The sequence below is a fragment of the Bufo gargarizans genome, chromosome 6 (genome assembly GCF_014858855.1).
Source record: "Bufo gargarizans isolate SCDJY-AF-19 chromosome 6, ASM1485885v1, whole genome shotgun sequence".
In the NCBI taxonomy this organism is placed as follows: Eukaryota; Metazoa; Chordata; class Amphibia; order Anura; family Bufonidae; genus Bufo; species Bufo gargarizans.
In genome coordinates, this window is record NC_058085.1 from 151237866 (window position 1) to 151262060 (window position 24195).

The 24195-nt window shown below is 45.2% G+C and overlaps 1 protein-coding gene across 2 annotated transcripts in view; it reads right to left on the reverse strand.

The window, feature by feature from the left end:
- The window catches only part of LRRC20 (leucine rich repeat containing 20), an 810255-nt gene that overhangs the window by 762718 nt on the left and 23342 nt on the right, over positions 1–24195 (reverse strand). The window contains exon 1 of one of the 2 annotated variants that reach the window (XM_044298859.1): positions 531–554. The exons of the other annotated variant lie outside the window; for it this stretch is intronic. The gene's annotated coding sequence lies outside the window, so the exon portion shown is untranslated. Of the gene's footprint in view, positions 1–530; positions 555–24195 lie in introns of those variants that run through there. 2 annotated transcript variants of the gene reach the window in all.

Genomic DNA, 24195 nt, shown 5'->3' on the forward strand with positions numbered 1-24195 from the left:
TTCACCCAAGCAGCGACGTTTCGGTCCGCTTGCTGGGACCATTTTCAAGCCGGCTTGAAAATGGTCCCAGCAAGCGGACCGAAACGTCGCTGCTTGGGTGAATAAAGGATCCCACCAATTATTCACTATTGGATGTGCTGCAGTGTGCTTATTTTCCTTGTTATTTGACACTGAGGTCGAGTGTCGACACCGCTGGCACCCACCATTTGTTGCAAGGTGTGCTGCCCTGAACTCCCGTCATACATATATACATATATATATATATATATATATATATCTACAGTCACCTAAAGAATTATTAGGAACACCTGTTCTATTTCTCATTAATGCGAATATCTAGTCAACCAATCACATGGCAGTTGCTTCAATGCATGTAGGGTTGTGGTCCTGGTCAAGACAATCTCCTGAACTGCAAACTGAATGTCAGAATGGGAAAGAAAGATGGGCTACAACAGCAGAAGACCCCACCGGGGGTACCACTCATCTCCACTACAAATAGGAAAAAGAGGCTACAATTTGCACAAGCTCACCAAAATTGGACTGTTGAAGACTGGAAAAATGTTGCCTGGTCTGATGAGTCTCGATTTCTGTTGAGACATTCAAATGGTAGAGTCCGAATTTGGCGTAAACAGAATGAGAACATGTATCCATCATGCCTTGTTACCACTGTGCAGGCTGGTGGTGGCGGTGTAATGGTGTGGGGGATGTTTTCTGGGCACACTTTAGGCCCCTTAGTGCCAATTGGCCATCGTTTAAATGCACCCATCCTCTGATGGCTACTTCCAGCAGGATAATGCACCATGTCACAAAGCTCGAATAATTTCAAATTGGTTTCTTGAACATGACAATTAGTTCACTGTACTAAAATGGCCCCCACAGTCACCAGATCTCAACCCAATAGAGATCTTTGGGATGTGGTGGAACGGGAGCTTCGTGCCCTGGATGTGCATCCCTCTAATCTCCATCAACTGCAAGATGCTATCCTATCAATATGGGTTAACATTTCTAAAGAATGCTATCAGCACCTTGTTGAATCAATGCCACGTAGAATTAAGGCAGTTCTGAAGGCAAAAGGGGTCCAACACCGTATTAGTATGGTGTTCCTAATAACTTTTTAGGCGAGTGTATATATATAGTACTGCAGACAGTTACAACTACTATTACCTCATATCTCACAAAATAACCATAATATATTGTATAACTGATCACATATATCTATTATACCTTATAGATAAAAAAGAAAATGGCTGCCCACCTTTATACATACAAACAATAGAGCTAAGAAATGGGGATCATTCTAAATAAAAGTGGTATCATACCTACTATAAATTAGTCAATGGAAGCTCTTAGCGCAAATATTTGATCAAACGTGTGTCGGGCCCATCTACCAGGCGTCAAGGTGGCTTCCCCAGATGGGTCCCTAACACTAATGTACCACCTCTCTTGGACTTACCTAAGCCTACAATTTTCGAGGCAGTGTAGAAACCAGCTATATAAGTATTCTGCTTAGAAGTCCTAGGTAGATGCTTAGAAGTCCTAGGTAGATGGGCTACCATCAATTAATACTACAAGAAAATTTAGACTAAAACATTCAGAATCACAGGTGTATATCCATCAAGCAAACATGATTAATAAAAAAGAAAATGTCTGCACACCATTATACATACAAACAATAGAGCTAAGAAATGGGGATCATTCTAAATAAATGAGTCAATGGAAGCTCTTAGCGCACATATTTGATTAAACGTGTGTCGGGCCCATCTACCAGGCGTCAAGGTGGCTTCCGCAGATGGATCCTTAACACTAATATACCGCCTCTCTTGGACTTACCTAAGCCTACAATTTTCATGGCAGTATAGGAACCAGCTACATAAGTACTCTGCTCAGAAGTCCCAGGTAGATGGGCGTTGGTCAGTCTAAAAGAGGTGCAAACAATATCAAATTCTCAAACAATATCAAAATGACTGTATAATCACATAGAAATAGTACTTGATGTCCATATACAGGTCCTTCTAAAAAAAATAGCATATTGTGATAAAGTTCATTATTTTCTGTAATGTACTGATAAACATTAGACTTTCATATATTTTAGATTCATTACACACCAACTGAAGTAGTTCAAGCCTTTTATTGTTTTAATATTGATGATTTTGGCATACAGCTCATGAAAACCCAAATTTCCTATCTCCAAAAATTTGCATATTTCATCCGACCAATAAAAGAAAAGTGTTTTTAATACAAAAAAAGGCAACCTTCAAATAATTATGTTCAGTAATGCACTCAATACTTGGTCGGGAATCCTTTTGCAGAAATGACTGCTTCAATGCGGAGTGGCATGGAGGCAAACAGCCTGTGGCACTGCTGAGGTGTTATGGAGACCCAGGATGCTTTGATAGCGGCCTTAAGCTCATCCAGAGTGTTGGGTCTTGCGTCTCTCAACTTTCTCTTCCCAATATCCCACAGATTCTCTATGGGGTTCAGGTCAGGAGAGTTGGCAGGCCAATTGAGCACAGTAATACCATGGTCAGTAAACCATTTACCAGTGGTTTTGGCACTGTGAGCAGGTGCCAGGTCGTGCTGAAAAATGAAATCTTCATCTCCATAAAGCTTTTCAGCAGATAGAAGCATGAAGTGCTCCAAAATCTCCTGATAGCTAGCTGCATTGACCCTGCCCTTGATAAAACACAGTGGACCAACACCAGCAGCTGACATGGCACCCCAGACCATCACTGACTGTGGGTACTTGACACTGGACTTCAGGCATTTTGGCATTTCCCTCTCCCCAGTCTTCCTCCAGACTCTGGCACCTTGATTTCCGAATGACATGTAAAATTTGCTTTCATCCGAAAAAAGTACTTTGGACCACTGAGCAACAGTCCAGTGCTGCTTCTCTGTAGCCCAGGTCAGGCGCTTCTGCCGCTGTTTCTGGTTCAAAAGTGGCTTGACCTGGGGAATGCGGCACCTGTAGCCCATTTCCTGCACACGCCTGTACACGGTGGCTCTGGATGTTTCTACTCCAGACTCAGTCCACTGCTTCCGCAGGTCCCCCAAGGTCTGGAATCGGTCCTTCTCCACAATCTTCCTCAGGGTCCGGTCACCTCTTCTCGTTGTGCAGCGTTTTCTAATACACTTTTTCCTTCCCATAGACTTCCCACTGAGGTGCCTTGATACAGCACTCTGGGAACAGCCTATTCGTTCAGAAATGTATTTCTGTGTCTTACCCTCTTGCTTGAGGGTGTCAATGATGGCCTTCTGGACAGCAGTCAGGTCGGCAGTCTTACCCATGATTGCGGTTTTGAGTAATGAACCAGGCTGGGAGTTTTTAAAAGCCTCAGGAATCTTTTGCAGGTGTTTAGAATTAATTAGTTGATTCAGATTATTAGGTTAATAGCTCGTTTAGAGAACCTTTTCATGATATGCTAATTTTTTTAGATAGGAATTTTGGGTTTTCATGAGCTGTATGCCAAAATCATCAATATTAAAACAATAAAAGGCTTGAACTACTTCAGTTGGTGTGTAATGAATCTAAAATATATGAAAGTCTAATGTTTATCAGTACATTACAGAAAATAATGAACTTTATCACAATATGCTAATTTTTTTAGAAGGACCTGTATATGGTACACCTCTTGATTGTCACAGGTGTAGGAATATAAATCAAAAAAGTTGTTGAAAATAGTAGAAATATTGATGATGAACATATAAATAACAATAAAAATATAAATGAAAAATATAATTAGTGGAAAAATCATAAAAAAATCTGAAGGATTGTAAGAGATGTTCGTTCTTCAGGTTATGGCAGTTTCTCAACTTATAGTAAAGGTAAAAGTCGTCTCAGAAGGGTGATTATTATTAGTTCATATTAGATAAAATTGTAAACATCAGTACTCATGATGATCATATTTGGAAACCCTATATTTATAGTAATTAGTCAGATTATATTTAGAGACAGTATAGTCATCACAGGAATCCTCTAAGTAGTAGTGTCTCCTATACCCCCACAGCCAATCAAACTGTTGTAATAAAATCAGACCTTGAGTTTATAATGGGTCTCCTTGATTTAAGGAGTATCTCTTGGTAGAGTAACTCACAGTTTTGATGTGATGTGCTGCTAGATACCTCACTTGGACCAATCTCTCTCCGATCTGGATTTCCAGCCGCGCTGTTGGCGTCTCATATGACTTGTGGCGTCCTACGTGGTTAGTCACGTTACTTCTATCAGGCCGGTAACTTTGTATGTTTACGATTCGGAGTGAAGAGAGGTGGTAGGAGGAGGGGTGAAGTTTTGTTAGATCTTGTTGAAATTCAACTTGTATGCATTATAGGCATCACTGATTGGTTTGCTGGGTCATATTCTGTTTTGCTTAAGATATCGGTCAAAAGCAATCCCTGTTCAAATTCCAAACGCGTTTCGGAGCCACTCACGCTCCTTCAGTGGGTGTGAGCGTCACAAATATAATCGAATGCATCATCATGAATACTGATGTTTACAATTTTATCTAATATGAATCAATAATCATCACCCTTCTGAGACGACTTTTACCTTTACTATAAGTTGCCACAACCTGAAGAACGAACATCCCTTACAACCCTTCATATTTTTCTTATGATTTTCCACTAATTATATTTTTCATTTATATTTTTATTGTTACTTATATGTTCATCATCAATATTTCTACTATTTTCAACAACTTTTTTTATTTATATTCCTACACCTGTGACAATCAAGAGGTGTACCATATATATGGACATCAAGTACTATTTCTATGCGATTATACAGTCATTTTGATATTGTTTGAGAATTTGATATTGTTTGAGATTTCATCTACAGTGTATTATCTATTTGTGGCGGCGAGATCATCGAGAATGGACGTGGGCTATTTGGAGAGTTTCACACACACTTCACCTAGTCTATGTTCACTACTTACCATCTGATCTCGATACAGCACTGCTAATTGACACCCCAAATTTGGTTATTTAGCACCATTTCTTGATTAGGAATATTTAAGATTTTAATACTTTTATACTTTTCTAATAAATATACTATTCCAATTTTTATCAACACAGTCCAGATACAGTGTGTGCCATCCTCATTATTTTTAATCCACTTTTATTCGCACTAGGCAAAGGGTACGCCTAGGATAGAGCATCACAATCCATAGGGTCTGAACAAGAGAGCCACTATATTAATTTTTTTTACTGTTAACAATTGCCATTATACTTTAGTGGCTCTATATGCATATTCTCATTCCTTGAGCTTTTTCCAGGTCTGTGCTGGACTCAATGTTGGCTCTCTACTCCTATGTGTGGACCTTAACCTTGATAAATCTCCTCCTGTGAGTAAAGATGGTGATCACAAATTAAAGGATTTATGTCATAGCGAAGAACTCTTTGTTGCTTGGAGGATTTTGCACTCCTTGGAGGTTTATTTTACTTTTCATTCTCATCCACATAACTTCTACTCACGGATAAATGTATTTTTAGTCGATAAATAGTTATTTCAGAGGATTCTGAACTCCAGGATAGACAACACCTCTATTTCCATTTAAATTCAGGAATCCCATAACTTCCCACAACCCTCTTCCCCCTGGAGGACTAAACAATTTAGGGGGTCATTTTTTACCAGATATACACCAATTTTCTTTACGTATATCTGCAACTTTTCTCTGCTCATGTCAGGTCTAAAAATGGGGGCTTGGTGAAGAAGGAGGTGGACTGGCCGGCCTATCTCATTTATCATTTTTTATGCCTGTTCAAGGGTGCTGGCGTAGATTTAGGCTGGCAATGGATGTGCCTAAGTTATGTAGAGGACGGTGCCACCACATAACTTGGGTGCATCATGGTATTAACACTGGCATCTAAAACGCTGGTCTTAATAAATGACCCTATTAATATCTACTTCTCATAAGGATTACTTTTCTCACAGATTTTATTATATCAGAGTGAGAGCTTAGTCCATATGTTGTGATTGCATAGTGCATTATTTATCATGATTTTATAAATGTAGCCCTGCACATCCACATATTCATTATCATTTCGTGCAGGATGTTTTGTATTTTTTTCTGTGATTTTCTGAATAGTCTTGAAGGAGGGGCACTTTCAGGTTGAATGCACTTCTATTTTGGGAGTAGCATTTTTGTGCACCCCCCTATAACATAGGCGACCTTGATTAGGTGGTACATATAGGTGTGCGTGCTCCTCCTCTCATTGGTTGCTTGTTGAACACAGAGGAAACTAGGAGCAGCACACTATATGTGCAGAGTATGCTCTTCTCTTAATGTAAATGCACATAAGGCATGGTTAGGTTTAGAGTAGGACCTGTCTGACTGAGACCACCTTGGTGCGGGTAGGTGGGCATGAATGTGTTTTGATCAAAATATATTGACCAAGAGTCTCACATTTTATTATATCAGAGTGAGGACTTAGTCCATATGTTGCGTTTGCATAGTGCATTATTTTCTGTGATTTTATAAATGTAGCCATGCACATCTGGAGATTCATTATCATATCGTGCAGGATGTTTTGCATTTTTTCCATGGTTTTCTGTCAATGCGTTTCAATTATCTTGGGAGTAGCATTTTTGCGCACTTTTGCTGCTCCTATCCCACAGGTGATCTTGATTAGGTAGTACATGTAGCTGTGCATGCTCCTCCTCTCTTTGGTTGCTTGCTGAACACAGAGGTAACTGGGAGCAGCACACTATATGTGCAGAGTCAGCTCTCCTAAATATACACTGAACAAAAATATAAATGCAACATTTTCATTTTTTTCTCCACTTTTTGCATGAGCTGAACTCAAAGATCTGAAGCATTTTCTACATACACAAAAGACCCATTGCTCTCAAATATTGTTCACAACTCTGTCTAAATCTGTGTTAGTGAGCACTTCTCCTTTGCCGAGATAATCCATCCCACCTCACAGATGTGGCATATCAAGGTGCTGATTAGACAGCATGAATATTTCACAGGTGTGCCTTAGACTGCCCACAATAAAAGGACACTCTGAAATGTGCACAGTTTTGCCTTACTGGTGGTCAGAAAACCAGTCAGTATCTGGTGTGGCCACCATTTGCCTCACGCAGTGCAACACACCTCCGTCGCATAGAGTTGATCAGGTTGTTGAGGAGAGAGGTCCTGTAACAGAGAATCTGGCTTGATGTCAGCAGAGAATCAGTCTTCATGTCATAGCAGAGAATCAGACTTCACGTCAGCCAAAACTGGAACAGTTCATTGTCATATATTTAGGCCCTGGCACCCAGGCAGAGGAGAGAGGTCCCGTAACAGAGATTCAGGCTTCATGTCAGCAGAGAATCAGTCTTCATGTCATAGCAGAGAATAATGCTTTACGTCACCCAACATTGGAACAGTCCCTGTTCCACCATGTTAGTGAAATGTTGCCTCCTGCTAACACGTTGCGCATCAGGTGGTGGTGCAGTTAGTTGTGGCGTGTTGACAAAACTTTTCCACATCTCTGCCATGCTAACCCTGCCCTCAGAGGAGCTGGCCGTGACACAGCTGCCTTGGCGACCTCTTGCTTCTCCTCTGCCTTGGCCTTGGGCTTCCACTTGTTCCCCTGTGACATTTGGGACTGCTCTCAGTAGCGTGTCTACCAACGTGCACTTGTACTTGCGCATCTTCCTATCACGCTCCAGTGCAGGAAGTAAGGTGGGCACATTATCTTTGTACCGTGGATCCAGCAGGGTGGCAACCCAGTAGTCCGCACACGTTAAAATGTGGGCAACTCTGCTGTCGTTGCGCAGGCACTGCAGCATGTAGTCGCTTATGTGTGCCAGGCTGCCCAAAGGTAAGGACAAGCTGTCCTCTGTGGGAGGCATATAGTCATCGTCCTGCGTTTCCCCCCAGCCACGTACCAGTGATGGGCCCGAGCTGCGTTGGGTGCCACCCCGCTGTGACCATGCTTCATCCTCATCCTCCTCCACCTCCTCCTCATCCTCGTCCTCCAGTAGTGGGCCCTGTCTGGCCACATTTGTACCTGGCCTCTGCTGTTGCAAAAAACCTCCCTCTGAGTCACTTCGAAGAGACTAGCCTGAAAGTGCTAAAAATGACCCCTCTTCCTCCTCCTCCTCCTCCTCCTGGGCCACCTCCTCTTCCATCATCGCCCTAAGTGTTTTCTCAAGGAGACATAGAAGTGGTATTGTAACGCTGATAACGGCGTCATCGCCACTGGCCATGTTGGTGGAGTACTCGAAACAGCGCAACAGGGCACACAGGTCTCGCATGGAGGCCCAGTCATTGGTGGTGAAGTGGTGCTGTTCCGCAGTGCGACTGACCCGTGCGTGCTGCAGCTGAAACTCCACTATGGCCTGCTGCTGCTCGCACAGTCTGTCCAGCATGTGCAAGGTGGAGTTCCACCTGGTGGGCACGTCGCATATGAGGCGGTGAGCGGGAAGGACGAAGTTACGCTGTAGCGCAGACAGCCCGCACTTTATGCAGCAGCTCTGACATGTCGGGGTAGTTGTGAATGAACTTCTGCACCACCAAATTCAGCACATGCGCCAGGCAAGGGATGTGCATCAAACCGGCTAGTCCCAGAGCTGCAACGAGATTTCGCCCATTATCGCACACCACCAGGCCGGGCTTGAGGCTCACCGGCAGCAACCATTCGTCGGTCTGTTGTTCTATACCCCGCCACAACTCCTGTGCGGTGTGGGGCCTGTCCCCAAACATATGAGTTTCAGAATGGCCTGCTGACGTTTACCCCGGGCTGTGCTGAAGTTGGTGGTGAAGGTGTGTGGCTGACTGGATGAGCAGGTGGAAGAAGAGGAGGAGAAAAGCCGAGTCGGAGGAGGAGGCAACAGGAGGCAAAGAATGTTGCCCTGCAATCCTTGGCGCCGGAAGGACGTGCGCCAAACAGCTCTCCGCCTGGGGCCCAGCCGCCACTACATTTACCCAGTGTGCAGTTAGGGAGATATAGCCTCCCTGGCGGTGCTTACTGGTCCACGTATCTGTGGTTAGGTGGACCTTGCCACAGATGGCGTTGCGCAGTGCACACTTGATTTTATCGGATACTTGGTTGTGCAGGGAAGGCACGGCTCTCTTGGAGAAGTAGTGCCGGCTGGGAACAACATACTGTGGGACAGCAAGCGACATGAGCTGTTTGAAGCTGTCTGTGTCCACCAGCCTAAATGACAGCATTTCATAGGCCAGTAGTTTAGAAATGCTGGCATTCAGGGCCAGGGATCAAGGGTGGCTAGATGGGAATTTACGCTTTCTCTCAAATGTTTGTGAGATGGAGAGCTGAACGCTGCCGTGTGACATGGTTGAGATGCTTGGTGACGGAGGTGGTGGTGTTGGTGGTACATCCCCTGTTTGCTGCTGGGCCGCGGGTGCCAACGTTCCTCCAGAGGCGGAGGAAGAGGCCGAGGCGGCACCAGCAGAAGAGGCCGAGGCGGCACCAGCAGGAGAGGTAGCAGGGGGAGCCTGAGTGACTTCCTTGTTTTTAAGGTGTTTACTCCACTGCAGTTCATGCTTTGCATGCAGGTGCCTGGTCATGCAAGTTGTGCTAAGGTTCAGAACGTTAATGCCTCGCTTCAGGCTCTGATGGCACAGCGTGCAAACCACTCGGGTCTTGTCGTCAGCACATTGTTTGAAGAAGTGCCATGCCAGGGAACTCCTTGAAGCTGCCTTTGGGGTGCTCGGTCCCAGATGGCGGCGGTCAGTAGCAGGCGGAGTCTTTTGGCGGCGGGTGTTCTGCTTTTGCCCACTGCTCCCTCTTTTGCTACGCTGTTGGCTCGGTCTCACCACTGCCTCTTCCTCCGAACTGTGAAAGTCAGTGGCACGACCTTCATTCCATGTGGGGTCTAGGACCTCATCGTCCCCTACATCGTCTTCCACCCAGTCTTGATCCCTGACCTCCGGTTCAGTCTGCACACTGCAGAAAGACGCAGCAGTTGGCACCTGTGTTTCGTCATCATCAGAGACGTGCTGAGGTGGTATTCCCATGTCCTCATCATTAGGAAACATAAGTGGCCAAACTTAAGTCAGATGCATTCTATGTCTTCCACCGCTGGGGAAGGGCTAGGTGGATGCCCTTGGGAAACCCTGCCAGCGGAGTCTTCAAACAGCATAAGAGACTGCTGCATAACTTGAGGCTCAGACAGTTTCCCTGGTATGCATGGGGGTGATGTGACAGACTGATGGGCTTGGTTTTCAGGCGCCATCTGTGCGCTTTCTGCAGAAGACTGGGTGGGAGATAATGTGAACGTGCTGGATCCACTGTCGGCCACCCAATTGACTAATGCCTGTACCTGCTCAGGCCTTACCATCCTTAGAACGGCATTGGGCCCCACCAAATATCTCTGTAAATTATGGCGGCTACTGGGACCTGAGGTAGTTGGTACACTAGGACGTGTGGCTGTGGCAGAACGGCCACGTCCTCTTCCAGCACCAGAGGGTCCACTAACACCACCACGACCATGTCCGCGTCCCTTACTAGATGTTTTCATCATTGTTACCGTTCACCATAATAAGAAAAATATTATTTGGCCCAATGAATTGAATTCAAATTCAGGCCTTTTTTTACAGACACCTAACACTATCTGGCTATCTATTTAGGTACCGTATTACACTAATAAAGGCACAGCAGTAACGTGTCATGACCATGTTATGGCCGTGACTCCTTGGGAGCCGCATACAGTTGCCTGCGGTTTGGGTTGTAGTGTCAACCGCAGCTGGAGGCATATGTTGTTAGCCTCAAGTGCGGTTGCCACGGACAACAGCTATGTGTGCGGTTCCAGGAAAGTAACCAGGAGGATGTCTCCAGCAAGCATGGCTGAAGCACCCCTCTCTGGCTACTGCCTTCAACTGAGGCTATATAGGGCCAAGAGGCCACACCCAACGGTCAGACACACCCCGTGACTCACACACACAGAAAGGGAGTAAACCCTTCCGATACCACAGAAGGGAAAACACAACTTAAAGGGGAAGTGTCCAAAACAAGCACACACTGTGGCTGTGGCCGCCGGCAACGACATAGGTGGCACTCATGTACTGGGAGTCAGTCCAAAGGCCGGGACACTGCCACCACATGTACACAACGACCAAATGTTGCCACGGGCAACCACAGTGAGGGGAAGATGTGAGTGCACACCACACATAACACAGAGTGCACACAGACATACCAAAAGTGCTTACAAACACGCACACAACTCCAAGGGAACCGCACACATAGCTGTTGTCCGCGGCAATCGCACTTGAGGCTAACAACATATGCCTCCAGCTGCGGTTGACACTATAACCCAAACCGCGGGCAACTGTATGCGGCTCCCAAGGAGTCACGGCCATAACATGGTCGTGACATAACGACAGATTTAGCTGAATATAAATTTGAGGCCTATTATTTAGGCGCTGGGTGACAGGTATACGTTTACACACAGAATTAGACTTGGAATTGCACAGTAGCGTGTGTGTGAAGTTATTGAGAATGACCCTATCTGCACCTTGAATCTAATATACCCTTTTACGGATAGATTTAAAGTAGGCCTGATACAGCAGAAACCACTAATTTAGAGAATTGCTAAATTGGGATTGTATTTCAACCCAGAACAAAAACTATGCTTTGACGGACACTAAATAACTTGACCAGCCACAGCAATAACCACTGATTTAGATGAATATAAATTTGAGGCCTATTATTTAGGCGCTGGGTGACAGGTATACGTTTACACACAGAATTAGACTTGGAATTGCACAGTAGTGTGTGTGTGAAGTTATTGAGAATGACCCTATCTGCACCTTGAATCTAATATACCCTTTTAGGGATAGATTTAAAGTAGGCCTAATACAGCAGAAACCATTAATTTAGAGAATTGCTAAATTGGGAATTGTATTTCAACCCAGAACAAAAATAAATCCTTTAGCAGAAAGTATTACTATTGGCTGGCCACAGCTGAAACACCAGATTTAGGGTACTGCTATTTTGGCAATTGTATTTCACCCCTCAATAAAATAGCAAGCACAGCCAAGCCCCTGGTGTAGGATATAGCCAAAAAATAACCACACTATTGATGGTTAAATGCACTTGGTGACAGCTTGACCCTGATGTAGGATATAGCCAAAAAATAACCACACTATTGATGGTTAAATGCACTTGGTGATAGCTTGACCCTGATGTAGCATATAGCCAAAAAATAACCACACTATTGATGGTTAAATGCACTTGGTGACAGCTTGCCCCATATGTAGGATATAGCCAAAAAATAACCACACTATTGATGGTTAAATGCACTTGGTGAAAGTCTGACCCTGATGTAGGATATAGCCAAAAAATAACCACACTATTGATGGTTAAATGCACTTGGTGACAGCTTGCCCCATATGTAGGATATAGCCAAAAAATAACCACACTATTGATGGTTAAATGTACTGAGGAAAGGGATTTAGGAGTAATTATTTCAGAAGAGTTAAAGGTGGGAAGACAATGTAATAGAGCAGCACGAAATGCCAGCAGAATGCTTGGATGTATAGGGAGAGGTATAAGCAGTAGAAAGAGTGAAGTGCTTATGCCGCTGTACAGAACACTGGTGAGACCTCACTTGGAGTATTGTGCGCAGTACTGGAGGCCATATCTCCAGAAGGATATAGATACTCTAGAGAGAGTTCAGAGAAGAGCTACTAAACTAGTACATGGATAGCAGGATAAAACTTACCAGGAAAGGTTAAAAGACCTTAATATGTATAGCTTGGAAGAAAGAAGAGACAGAGGGGATATGATAGAAACTTTTAAATACATAAAGGGAATCAACTCGGTAAAGGAGGAGAGCATATTTAAAAGAAGAAAAACTACCACAAGAGGACACAGTTTTAAATTAGAGGGGCAAAGGTTTAAAAGTAATATAAAGAAGTATTACTTTACTGAGAGAGTAGTGGATGCATGGAATAGCCTTCCTGCAGAAGTGGTAGCTGCAAATACAGTGAAGGAGTTTAAGCATGCATGGGATAGGCATAAGGCTATCCTTCAAATAAGATAGGGCCAGGGACTATTCATAGGATTCAGATATATTGAGCAGACTAGATGGGCCAAATGGTTCTTATCTGCCGACACATTCTATGTTTCTATGTTTCTACTTGGTGGCAGCTTGTGCTGGCGCACCACAAGACACAAAATGGCCGCCGATCACCCCAGAAAAAAGTGAATGAAAAACGCTCTGGGCAGCCTAAAAACAGTGAGCAATTGAATAGCAGCAGTTCAATTATCCACAGCTGTAGATTGATCACTGACTTAAGTCTTTTGGAGGAGTTGATCACTGCCTAATCTCGCCCTAACGTCGCAGCTGCAACCTCTCCCTACACTGATCAGAGCAGAGTGACGTGCGGCGCTACATGACTCCAGCTTAAATAGAGGCTGGGTCACATGCTGCACTGGCCAATCACAGCCATGCCAATAGTAGGCATGGCTGTGACGGCCTCTTGGGGCAAGTAGTATGACGCTTGTTGATTGGCTGCTTTAAATTGGGAATTGTATTTCAACCCAGAACAAAAACTGTGCTTTGACGGACACTAAATAACTTGACCAGCCACAGAAATAACCACTGATTTAGATGAATATAAATTTGAGGCCTATTATTTAGGCGCTGGGTGACAGGTATACGTTTACACACAGAATTAGACTTGGAATTGCACAGTAGCGTGTGTGTGAAGTTATTGAGAATGACCCTATCTGCACCTTGAATCTAATATACCCTTTTAGGGATAGATTTAAAGTAGGCCTGATACAGCAGAAACCACTAATTTAGAGAATTGCTAAATTGGGAATTGTATTTCAACCCAGAACAAAAATGTCATGGAAGGTGTACAGGAAACAAGACAGTGCAAAATGAATATATGACTCACTGGATCCAAAACTAAGGAACAAAAGGGAGACCCCTGCATAAGACCTGGCACTCACCCTGACTGCTCAGCCTATGCGAAAATCCCAATGGTAGATGATCGCATATCCACGTACCTCGACTGTATAACACCTGAACACCCTAGAAAAGTGAGGGGACACGACCACCGGCTCCCTACACTAGACACGGAGGGAGTCAGGGTCACATGGGATCCAGCAAACAGCAAACAGAAAATAAATGTACAGCACTTATCTTGTAAAAGACTGGAAAATAGGATCAGCATGCACACACACTCCAGGAAGTTGTATAAGCCGCACACTAATGCATTATGGGGAGGAATTTAAAGGGATGCAATCAGTCCAACTACATGACAGCTGAGAGAGGCTAACGAGATGAGGAACTGAAAACCAGAACAAAGAAAACTCAAGGAGGAGGTTCTGAAAGGCTTCTGTCAGAGCTTCTCAGCTGTCTGGTTGTGACAGTACCCCTCCCTCTACGAGTGGACTCAGGACACTCAGAGCCCACCTTCTCAGGTATGGACCTATGGAAAGCCCTGATGAGACGAGTGGCCTTAATGTCCGTCACTGGGACCCACATCCTCTCCTCAGGACCATAACCCTCCCAATGAACGAGGTACTGGAGAGAACCGCGGACAAGACGAGAATCCACAATCCTAGAGACCTGAAATTCAAGATTCCCATCAACCATAATCGGAGGAGGAGGCAAAGGCGAGGGTACAATGGGTTGAACATAAGGTTTCAATAAGGACTTATGAAAAACATTATGGATCTTCCAAGTCTGAGGAAGATCAAGACGGTAGGCAACAGGATTGATGATAGACAGGATTTTGTAAGGCCCAATAAACCTAGGACCCAACTTCCAGGAGGGAACCTTCAATTTGATATTCTTGGTAGACAACCACTCCAGATCACCAACATTCAGGTCCGGACCAGGCACACATCTCTTATCTGCCACACGCTTATATCTCTCACTCATGCTCTTTAGATTATCCTGAATCTTTTGCCAAATAGATGACAAAGACGAGGAGAATCTGTCCTCATCAGGTAAACCAGAAGACCCCTCTCCCGAGAAAGTCCCAAACTGCGGATGAAACCCATATGCACCAAAAAATGGTGACTTATCAGAGGACTCCTGACGACAGTTATTTAAAGCAAACTCAGCAAGGGACAAAAAAGAACACCAATCCTCCTGATTCTCCGCCACAAAACAGCGCAGATATGTCTCCAGATTCTGATTGACGCGCTCTGTCTGGCCATTCGACTGCGGGTGGAAAGCAGAAGAGAATGACAACCGAACCCCCAAGCGAGAACAGAAAGCCTTCCAGAATCTGGAAACAAACTGCGTGCCCCTATCAGAGACTATGTCTGAAGGAATACCATGCAATTTGACAATGTGATCAATAAATGCCTGCGCCAGCGTCTTAGCATTGGGCAAACCAGGAAAAGGGATGAAAGGCACCATTTTGCTAAAATGGTCCACCACAACCAGAATCACAGTCTTCCCCGAGGAACGAGGCAGGTCCGTTATGAAGTCCATGGACAGATGTGTCCAAGGACGGGAAGGAATGGGTAAGGGAAGGAGAGGACCTGATGGCCGTGAATAAGGGACTTTGGCACGAGCGCAAGTCTCGCAGGCTGCCACAAAACCCTCAACCGACTTACGAAGCGCAGGCCACCAGAATCTCCGAGCGATGAGATCCACTGTGGCTCTTGCCCCCGGGGTGCCCAGCAAGGACCGTATTGTGGTGTTCTTTAAAAATCTTGTGTCTTAACCCCTTAAGGACACATGACGTACCGGTACGGCATGTTTCCCGAGTCCTTAAGGACACATGACGTACCGGTACGTCATGGCTTTAAATAGCGATGCCGGCGCCGCGGGGGTTAATCGGAACGGGATGCCGGCTGAAATCATTCAGCCGGCATCCTGTAACAATGCAGGGGGGGGTCATTTGACCCCCCCGCATCGACGATCGCAGAAAACCGCAGGTCAATTCAGACCTGCGGTTTTCTGCGTTTCCGGTCCATTCGGGTGTCCTGTGACCCGATGAACCGGAAAAAGACTGCGATCGGTGGCGTAATTTTACACCACCAATCGCAGTCCGAGGATTTGCAGAGGCGGAGCTGGCCCTGGTGCTGAACGCCGCTGTCCAGGGTGCTGATTGGTGTAGGGGAGAGAGGCGCGAGATTCAAACTTCCTGCGCTCCTCTCTCCCCTCCTCTTCCTGTTCTGCACGAGCACCCGGCAGCATCGTCCAGCACCAGCTCCTGTGTCCCCCTAATCGCCATCCATCACCCTCCTGCACCCATCGCCACCCAGGTAGGTTAGGGTCAGTGAGGGAGAGGCACCTTTAGGCAGGGATAGAAGGGAAAAGTTAGAAAAAAAAAAAAAAAAAATCACATTTATTCCAAACTTTTTTTTTTCAGCTACCAGACCCCAGACCCCCCTGCCACTTGCCCCCCCGCATCCCCCCCACCACCAGCCCCCCTCTCACCACCAGCCCCCCCCCCCCACCAGACCCCCCCCCCTCCCCCACCAGACCCCCCCACCACCACTTTTTTTTTTCTGCGTGCGCTGACTGGCCGGCACTTTTTAGCGTCCGTCCACTGTTAGCGCATCGCCCGCCCCACCACCCCACCGACCGCTGATCAGCGTTGAACCGCTGATCAGCAAGTTTGAACTTTTTTTTTTTTTTTTCTAACACTTGCCCATTTTTTTTGCCTGGACTTTTAGTACGTGAACACCCGTGCCCCCACACACACGCACATAGAATAAAGGTTTACACGCACGCACATACACACGCACACACACACACCCATGGCCCGCCGGGTGTTCTCGGCCGAGGAGGCATATGCCCAGATTGCCTCCGACTCTGAGAGCCCCAGTGAGGATGAGGATGACCCCACGTTCCTTTTGTCATCCGCATCCTCCTCATCATCATCGGATGACGATGAGCCACCAAGGCAGCGGAGACGCCGCCAGGCGGAGCCAGGGGCCACACATGCTAGGGATCCTGTGGCCCACCCTAGTACGAGCCGCCCTGGGGTTCGTACTGGTTTCCCGGCCCACCAAATAAGTTCACCGGAGCCCCCTGCCGATGAACTTAGCTGGTGTCCCCCAGTGGACTTTGAGCCTGAGATTCCGGATTTCGCTGGCAATCCTGGAATCCAGATTCCCACAGTGGGGTTTACTGAAATAGACTTTTTTAGTTTTTTTTTCAGTAACCCACTGGTGAATCTGATGGTGGAGCAGACGAATCTGTACGCCCAACAGTTCGTCGCTCAAAACCCGGGCTCATTTTTGGCTAGACCCGGTGGCTGGACGCCGGTCAGTGCAGCCGAGATGAGGACATTTTGGGGCCTCGTGCTGCATATGGGTCTAGTGCAAAAACCCAGTGTCAGGCTGTACTGGAGTGGGGACGTCCTATACCAGACCCCACTGTACAGTACGGCCATGACACGCTCCCGGTTTGAGGCCATCCGGAAATGTCTGCATTATTCCGATAATGCAGCATGTCCCCCCCGAAGTGATCCTGCCTATGACCGGCTGTACAAGATACGGCCGGTCATCGATCACTTTGGGGCCACATTTCAGCAGGCCTACGTACCTGGAAGGGAGGTCGCGGTTGATGAGTCTCTCGTTGTGTTCAAGGGGAGACTCAGTTTCCGCCAATACATTCCCACAAAGCGGGCGAGGTATGGCGTGAAGCTATACAAAATTTGTGAGAGTACCTCAGGGTACACTTACAAATTTCGTGTGTACGAGGGGCGAGATTCCCGGATTCAACCACCAGAATGTCCCCCCACTCTGGGTGTTACCGGGAAACTCGTGTGGGACCTTATGTACCCACTGCTGGATAAGGGTTACCACTTGTACGTGGACAACTTTTATACCAGCATTCCCTTGTTCAGGTCCCTTGCCGCCAGATCCACGTTCGCTTGTGGGACCGTGCGGAAAAATCAACGCGGCCTCCCTGCCCACCCCCTCCAGGTACCTATCCCCAGGGGTGAGACCCGTGCACTTACCAGTGGAAACCTGTTGCTGGTCAGGTATAAGGACAAGAGGGATGTCCTTATGCTGTCCACAATCCACGGTAACAGCACCACCCCAGTCTCTGTGCGAGGTACCACGGCAACGGTCCTCAAGCCCGATTGTATCGTCGCCTACAATCGGTATATGGGAGGAGTTGATCTCTCTGATCAAGTCCTCAAGCCATATAATGCCATGCGCAAAACCCGGGCATGGTACAAAAAAGTTGCGGTCTACATGGTGCAGGTTGCCATGTACAACTCTTTTGTACTATCCCGAAGCGCTGGCAGCACAGGGACATTCCTCCAATTCTATGAGGCAGTCCTCAAAGACCTGATCTTTTCGGACCGGGAAAGAGCAGGCCGGAGTACCTCGGGAACTGGAGGCGCCCGGATCGTCCCTGGCCAACACTTTCCAGGTGTGGTCCCCCATACTGGAAAGAAGGGACGAACCCAAAAAAGATGCAGAGTGTGTCACAAGAGGGGGATACGGAAGGACACCACTACTCAGTGTGACACTTGCCCCGATCATCCGGGCCTCTGCATTATCGATTGCTTCAGGGAGTATCACACTTCCATGGAGTACTAAATTTTTATAATCTCCAACAGTCCCCTAGAGAACATAAAACACTATGGCTCTCAGACTTTGGAGACACAGAAACAATTTTTTTTCCCCAAAAAAATATTAGTTTTAGTGCAGGCATCCTCAAACTGCGGCCCTCCAGATGTTGTAAAACTATAACTCCCAGCATGCCCAGACAACCTACAGCCATCAGCAGGGCATGGTGGGAATTGTAGTTTTACAACATCTGGAGGGCCGCAGTTTTAGGATGCCTGCTTAGTGTCTCCAAAGTCTGAGAGCCATACATATTGGGCATCGTCGCGTGCGTAAAAGTCGTCGCTATAAAAATAACATTTGACCAAACCCCTCGGATGAACGGTGTTAAAAATATAAAATAAAAACGGTGCCAAAACACCCATTTTTGGGCAAAATTTCCATTTGAATCCTTTTTTTCCAGTAATAAAGCAAGGGTTAACAGCCAAAAAAAACTCAATATTTATGGCCCTGATTCTGTAGTTTGCAGAAACACCCCATATGTGGTCGTAAATGGCTATATAGCCGCACGGCAGGGCATAGAACGAAGGGAACTCCATATGGTTTCTGGAAGGCAGATTTTGATGGACAGTTTTTTTTTTTGACACCATGTCCCATTAGAAGCCCCCCCTGATGTAGCCTAGACTAGAAACTCCAAAAAAGTGACCCCATCTAAGAAACTACACCCCTCAAGGTATTCAAAAGTTACTTTATAAACTTTGTTAACCCTTTAGGTGTTCCACAAAACTAAATAGCAAATGTAGAAAAATTTTTGAATTTAATTTTTTTGTTACCTTGCCTCAAAAAAGTGTAATATAGAGCAACCAAAAATCATATTTACCCCTAAAATAGTACCAAATCAACAACCACCTTATCCCGTAGTTTCCTAGATGGGGTCACTTTTATGGAGTTTCTACTCTAGGGGTGCATCAGGGGGCTTGAAAGGGTACATGGTGTAAATAAACCAGTCCAGCAAAATCTGCCTTCCAAAAACCGTATGGCGTTCCCCTTCTTCTATGTCCTGCCGTTTAGCCAAATAGTAGTTTACAACCACATTTGGGGTGTTTCTGCAAACTACAGAATCAGGGCAACCCATTTTGAGTTTTGTTTGGCTGTTAACCCATTTTTTTCAGTAATAAAGTAAGGGTTAAAATGGAAAATTTTCCAAAAAATAGAAATTTCTAAATTGTTTCTCCATCTGCCATTAACTCTTGTGGAACACCTAAAGGGTTAACAAAGTTTGTAAACCCAGTTTTGAATACCTTGAGGGGTGTACTTTCTTAGATGGAGTCACTTTTTTGAAATTTCTATTCTAGGGGTGCAACAGGGGGCTTCAAATGGGACATGGTATAAACAAAACCAGTCCTGCAAAATCTGCCTTCCAAAACCCATATGGCGTTCCCCTCTTTCTACGTGCTCCCGTTTGGCCAAACAGTAGTTTACGACCACATATGGGGTGTTTTTGCAAACTACAGAATCAGGGCAACCCATATTGAGTTTTGTTTGGCTGTTAACCCTTACTTTATTGCTGGAAAAAATGGGTTAAAATGGAAAATTTTCCAAAAAATAGAAATTTCTAAATTGTTTCTCCATCTGCCATTAACTCTTGTGGAACACCTAAAGGGTTAACAAAGTTTGTAAACCCAGTTTTGAATACCTTGAGGGGTGTACTTTCTTAGATGGAGTCACTTTTTTGAAATTTTTATTCTAGGGGTACAACAGGGGGCTTCAAATTGGACATGGTATAAACAAAACCAGTCCTGCAAAATCTGCCTTCCAAAACCCATATGGTGTTCCCCTCCTTCTATGTCTTCCCGTTCGGCCAAACAGTAGTTTACGACCACATATGGGGTGTTTTTGCAAACTACAGAATCAGGGCAACCCATTTTGAGTTTTGTTTGGCAGTTAACCCTTGTTTTACTCCTGGAAAAAATTGATTATATTGGAAAATTTTCCAAAAAATAGAAATTTCTAAATTGTTTCTCCATCTGCCAATAACTCTTGTGGAACACCTAAAGGGTTAACAAAGTTTGTAAACCCAGTTTTGAATACCTTGAGGGGTGTACTTTCTTAGATGGAGTCACTTTTTTGAAATTTCTATTCTAGGGGTGCAACAGGGGGCTTCAAATGGGACATGGTATAAACAAAACTAGTCCTGCCAAATCTGCCTTCCAAAACCCATATGGTGTTCCCCTCCTTCTATGTCCTCCCGTTCGGCCAAACAGTAGTTTACGACCACATATGGGGTGTTTTTGCAAACTACAGAATCAGGGCAACCCATTTTGAGTTTTGTTTGGCAGTTAACCCTTGTTTTACTCCTGGAAAAAATTGATTATATTGGAAAATTTTCCAAAAAATAGAAATTTCTAAATTGTTTCTCCATCTGCCAATAACTCTTGTGGAACACCTAAAGGGTTAACAAAGTTTGTAAACCCAGTTTTGAATACCTTGAGGGGTGTACTTTCTTAGATGGAGTCACTTTTTTGAAATTTCTATTCTAGGGGTGCAACAGGGGGCTTCAAATGGGACATGGTATAAACAAAACCAGTCCTGCCAAATCTGCCTTCCAAAACCCATATGGTGTTCCCCTCCTTCTATGTCCTCCCGTTCGGCCAAACAGTAGTTTACGACCACATATGGGGTGTTTCTGCAAACTACAGAATCAGGGCAACCCATTTTGAGTTTTGTTTGGCAGTTAACCCTTGTTTTTTTCCAGGAAAAAATTGATTATATTGGAAAATTTTCCAAAAAATCTAAATTCTAAAAATGTATGTCCATTTGCCATGAAGTGTTGTGGAAGACCTAAAGGGTTAACAAAGTTTGTAAAAACAGTTTTGAATACCTTGAGGGGTGTAGTTTCTAGAATGGGGTCATTTTTGGGTGGTTTCTATTATGTAAGCCTCACAAAGTGACTTCAAACCTGAACTGGTCCATAAAAAGTGGGATTTTGAAGATTTCCGAAAATTTCAAAATTTGCTTCTAAACTTCTAAGCCTTGTAACATCCCCAAAAAATAAAATATCATTCCCAAAATGCTACAAACATGAAGTAGACATATGGGGAATGTAAAGTCATCACAATTTTTGGGGGTATTACTATGTATTACAGAAGTAGAGAAACTGAAACTTTGAAATTTGCAAATTTTTCAAAATTTTTGGTAAATATGGTATTTTTTTATGCAAAAAAATTAACTTTTTTGACCCAATTTTAGCAGTGTCATGAAGTACAATATGCGACGAAAAAACAATCTCAGAACGGCCTGGGTAAGTCAAAGCGTTTTAAAGTTATCAGCACTTAAAGTGACAGTGGTCAGATTTGCAAAAAATGGCCTGGTCCTTAAGGTGAAATAGGGCTGTGTCCTTAAGGGGTTAAAGCGAGAGGCACAAACAACCTCCCAGGAGCCTCAGGAGCCTCTGACTGGGCTGCCTGCACCTCTGCCTCCAATTCAGGAAAAAGAGCAGAGACCACCACACCTTCAGCCAAAATGGGACCCGGGTCTTCAAAATTTCCACCTCCCGGAAAACAACGTGACAGGGCATCTGCCTTCACATTCTTAACCCCAGGGCGAAACTTGACAACAAAATTAAACCTTGAAAAGAACAAAGACCATCTGGCCTGTCTCGGGTTCAGACGCTTGGCTGACTCCAAGTAGGCCAGATTTTTATGGTCAGTAAACACGGTAATAGGGTGTCTGGCTCCCTCTAGCCAATGGCGCCATTCCTCAAAAGCCAACTTGATGGCCAACAATTCCCTATCTCCCACATCGTAATTTCTCTCTGCGGAGGAGAGTTTCTTCGAGAAAAAGGCACACGGTCGCCATTTGGCAGGAGAGGAACCCTGAGACAAGACCGCACCCACACCCACCCCAGAAGCATCAACCTCAACTATGAAGGGTAGAGACATATCAGGTTGTACCAAGATGGGAGCGGAAGCAAAACTCTCCTTGATATTAGAAAAGGCCTTACGTGCCTCTACCGACCAGGAAGAAAAATCTACCCCCTTTCTGGTCATATCTGCAAAAGTCACTCCAACCATTTATTTGCCTCGCTTGCCAATCAATGGTGGAATTATGTTTAGTGAGCCAGGGTAGCCCCAACACAAGAGGAGTAGGTAATCCGCTAAGGACGAAACATGACACATCCTCAACATGAGCATCACTCACAATTAAACGAATATTGTGAAATATGCCCTTTAATGATTTCTGAGAAAGTGGAGCGGAATCAATAGCAAAAACAGGAATATCCTTTCCCAAAGTGCACACCTGGAAACCATGAGTTATCGCAAAATGATTATCAATGAGATTGACAGCTGCTCCACTATCTACAAAAAACTCACAAAAAATGTTCTTGCTCTCTAACGCCACCCTGGCAGGCAGGACAAAACGGGAACTACAAGCAAACTGAAAACCTTCAATTTCCGCCTCAACCCTGCCAATAGTAACAGATGGAACATTTTTAAAAGATTATTTCTATTTTGTTTCTTTATTACTCCCAGAAAACTGCCTGAATCTTCTAGAGGGACAAACATTTGCCAAATGATTTATACCTCCACAACAAAAACAAACCTTCCCATGCGGGCTGAATCTTCTATTGTCAGAGGCAATCAATCCCAGCTGCATGGGCTCCTGCTCAGAAGGGGCTGACAGCGACTGAGACCCCTGCGCACAGAATGAGACCGCTGCACTGTCCTGGGACTGAGTATGACAGGAAGGAGATATCTCTCCTCTCTCTCTAAGACGCCTGTCAATACGAACGGCCTGAGACATAGCAGAGTCCAAGGAGATAGGCCTCTCATGAAAGGCAAATGCATCTTTCAATCCCTCTAAAAGACCATGGCAAAATTGACTTCGGAGTGCAGCATCATTCCAATCAGTATCAGCTGCCCATCTCCGAAATTCTGAGCAGTATATCTCTGCGGATTGTTTACCCTGGCATAACAGATGTAGTCTAGACTCAGCCAAAGCAGCACGATCCAGATCATCATATATCTGACCCAGGGCTAAAAAGAATTCATCCACTGAACGGAGGGGCCATGCCCCCACCGGCAGCGAAAAGGCCCATGACTGAGCGTTACCCCTGAGCAGCGATATAATGATCCCCACCCTCCGTTCCTCATCACCAGAGGAATTGGGAAGAAGGCGAAAATGGAGTTTGCAAGCCTCTCTGAAACGCACAAAATTCTCACTACCCCCGGAGAACGTATCCGGGAGCGAGATCTTAGGCTCAGAACAAACTCCATGAACGCAAGCTGAACTGGTCACTAGAAACTGAGAAAGAGTCTTACGGAGATCAGCTACCTCCAATGAAAGACCCTGGAAGCGTTCAGTCAAAAGTGAAACCAGATCCATGCTTGAGACGGTTTTGGCGGCTTATAATGTCATGGAAGGTGTACAGGAAACAAGACAGTGCAAAATGAATATATGACTCACTGGATCCCAAACTAAGGAACAAAAGGGAGACCCCTGCATAAGACCTGGCACTCACCCTGACTGCTCAGCTTATGCGAAAATACCAATGGTAGATGATCGCATATCCACGTACCTCGACTGTATAACACCTGAACACCCTATAATAGTGAGGGGACACGACCACCGGCTCCCTACACTAGACATGGAGGGAGTCACGGTCACCTGGGATCCAGCAAACAGAAAATCACAAATAAATGTACAGCACTTATCTTGTAGAAGACTGGAAAATAGGATCAGCATGCG